Consider the following 3,410-nt stretch of genomic DNA (forward strand, 5'->3'; position numbering starts at 1 on the left):
ATCAATCAAATATATGTTATTGTGCCTAACACCTTGCAAAGCAATTTCAGCAGAATTTTTAAAATAAACAGTACATTTATCACTCTCAAAAGTTACCTTGAGACCTTTGTCGCATAGTTGGCTTATGCTTAGAAGGTTATGTTTGAGACCTTCAACGTATAAGACGTCTTTTATCGTCAATGTGTTTCCACCTCCAATGTCTCTGATTCCCATTATTCTGCCTTTGTTGTTATCCCCATAAGTTACAAATCCTTGCTTTTTCTTCTCACAAGAGATGAACCTTTTCTTGTCACGAGTCATGTGTCTTGAGCAACCACTGTCAAGATACCACAATGACTTCTTTGACTTAGATTGTTCCTACAAAACAAGTTAACAAGAATTTTAGGTCCCCAATCTCACTATGGGTCCTTGGGGTTAGTTTTTGCAAGTATACATCATTTCACAGCTTTAACCCATGCATATTTACCATTTGGAACACCAACATGTTTAATATTGCACTTGTTTAATGTGTGACCATGCTTCATACAGTAAAAACAACACACATCATTAATTTTATTTTTAACAAAAGTTCCTTTAACAACCCAAATTTTTCGAGTTCTTCTTATCTTGGATTTATAATTTTGATGCATGTTTCTATTTTTAACATTGCTTTTATTAAAGTTCGTTTTAGCATATGAATTTGTCTTAGTTGCCTTAGCAAGTAAATTTTCAAGTATATCAATATCAAACATATGACTTTTGCATGACAAGCATTCAACAGGTTCAACAATAGCATTTGCATCTGACAATTTGATTTCTAAAGTACTAACTCTATTTCTTAAAACAACTTCATCATCAAGCAATTTATCATACTTTAACTTCAATTAATTGTGTTCCTTTTTTAGCTTTTTATGAGCAGCATCAAGTTTTTCAGATTCATTCATCAAATCAAAGAAAGCCTTTTGTAAATCTAATTCACTAGATTCAAAGCTGGAAACACTTACTTGGCTTCCTGTATCTTCAGAATCTGCCATAAGGCATAAGTTGGCTTCTTCTTCTGTGTCACTTGAGCTTGTTGAGCTAGAAGCATTATCCTCCCAACCTATGTAAGCTTTCTTTTTCTTTTGAAATTTTCTTTCCTTCTTGTCTTCACTTTTCTTACTCTTTGGACAATAAGATTTTACGTGCCCTCTTTCTCCACAACTAAAGCACTTCACATTTGAAGGAGATTCTTGACTTTCTCTCCTTTCTTTATGAAATTTGTCCTTTCCCTTTGTCTTCATAAACTTTGCAAATTTCTTTATCATCAGGCTCATGTTTTCCTCATCATCAGAATCATCGTCTTCGATCCTCTTAGAGCTCTTTCCTTTAGATATTTCGGACTTGAAGCCTAATGTTTTTCTCTTGCCTTGATCATCTTCAGTAGTTAGTCTCCTCAACTCAAGCTCATGCTCACGGAGCTTTCCAAACAAAATTGGCATTGACAATCTGAGTAAGATTCTGAGACTCTGAGATGGTAGTCACCTTTGGTTGCCAAGACCTGTCTAAAGATTTCAGAATTTCACATTTAGTTCATCAGTATCAAAAGTCTTACCCAACCCTTTTAAGTGATTCACAATATGAGTGAAACGCTTTTGAACATCAGAAATCGTTTCTCCAGGTTGCATTCTGAACATCTCATATTCCTGAATGAGAGTGTTCTTCCCAGCACGTTTCACGTCCTCTGTTCCTTCATGAGTGACTCTGAGGACTTCCCACATTTCCTGTGCTGTCTTACACACTGAAATTCTATAAAATTCATCAAGTACAACAGCAGATGAAATTATATTGCGAGCTTTAATATCAAACTGAGCTCGTCTATTTTCTTCAGCAGTCCAATTAAAATAAGGTTTTTCTGTCTCTACACCATCAACTGTACTCATAGGAATATAAGGACCATTTTGTACTGCTTTCCAAATGCCTCTATCAACAGACCCCATAAAAATTTCCATTCTAACTTTCCAAAAAGCATAGTTATCACCAGTAAACAGTGGAGGTCAGTTAATGGAAGCACCCTCAGCATATACATGGTTTTGATTGTGACCGGCCATTTTCGCAAAATATTTTGAAAAACTATCAAAGCAAGCTCTGATACCAATTGCTGGTATCGGAGGGGGTATTTTTCGAAGAGTGTAACGTTGCGGAATAAAACTTATAGTAAGCGGAACGCGTGTTCAGTCACAGTTAAAATGAAATTGGTCCTTTTTAGCAAAAATAATTTTCTTTCAGAAAATTAATCAAACAGTTGATATGCGTAAAGTAAAATGAGTGTAGGGAATAGGAAAATCACACGAGTATTTTTATACTGGTTCGATTCAACAGATTCTACGTCCAGTCGTTAATCATTACAAAGAGTGATTAACAGTTCCACTAAACAATTTTGCAGATTACAATCAAATGAACAAAATATAAAGCGAAGAAAACCACTCTACCAACTTGAAGAGAACCGCTCCGGCAATCGACCAATGATTCGCGAGCTTCTCCTTTCACAAGACCAGGCAGAGCACCTTGCTAACTTGAAGAGAGTCTGCTCCGACTATCGACACACGATACGCGAGCCTCTCCTTTCACAAGACCAAGCAAGGGAACAATGAACAAAAGCTTTCTTAGAACTTCTCTCTGACACACAGTGTTCTACTTTGCTTTCTCAGTTAAAAAACGTTGCTTCTAAAGATTTCAAAAACCAAATATATAGCCAAGTACACTGAATGCCAAAGGTCAGCTCCCAACTGCCATGAATAATCGATTATTGTATGTGATAATCGATTATTCAAGTCCGTTACAAAGTTTTCAAAAAGTGATAATCGATTATACGAAGTGATAATCGATTATTCAAGTATGACTTGTGATAATTGATTATTGCTTCATGATAATCGATTATTCTAGTACAAAAAACATGTGATAATCGATTATAGCTTGTCCATAATCGATTATAGCAATAAAAATTACAAGGTTTAATATTTTCCTACTACATTCAAAGTCTACAAGTTGTTTTTTAAATATTTTTCTACTACATCCAAAATCTACAAGTTGTAGCATCATCAAAATACATCTTCAGGTTTTACCCATACTCCTTATTGGTAACAAAAATCTTTGTACAGATTTTGAGAACCAGCGCTCTGTGATATTTTGAGAAGAAAATAATTTCAAAGTGTTTTGCATATTGAAAGTTGACTATGTGTGTAACACATTCGATTGTATCATGTGTCTGATTTGAAATTTTGTTATGCTCTTGCGCTCCAACGACTATATTTTTAAAAGTTAGTTGAACATTGATGACTTGGTCAACTGTGTTAAATGTGTTTTGTTTTTGGTTAATTGTATGCTACCAGTTTGACTGAACTGTTATAACTGTCACATTCCAGTCGACTGAATTAGTAGCATATTCGACT

Source organism: Vigna radiata, chromosome 6 (assembly GCF_000741045.1).
Source record: "Vigna radiata var. radiata cultivar VC1973A chromosome 6, Vradiata_ver6, whole genome shotgun sequence".
NCBI classification, from domain to species: Eukaryota; Viridiplantae; Streptophyta; class Magnoliopsida; order Fabales; family Fabaceae; genus Vigna; species Vigna radiata.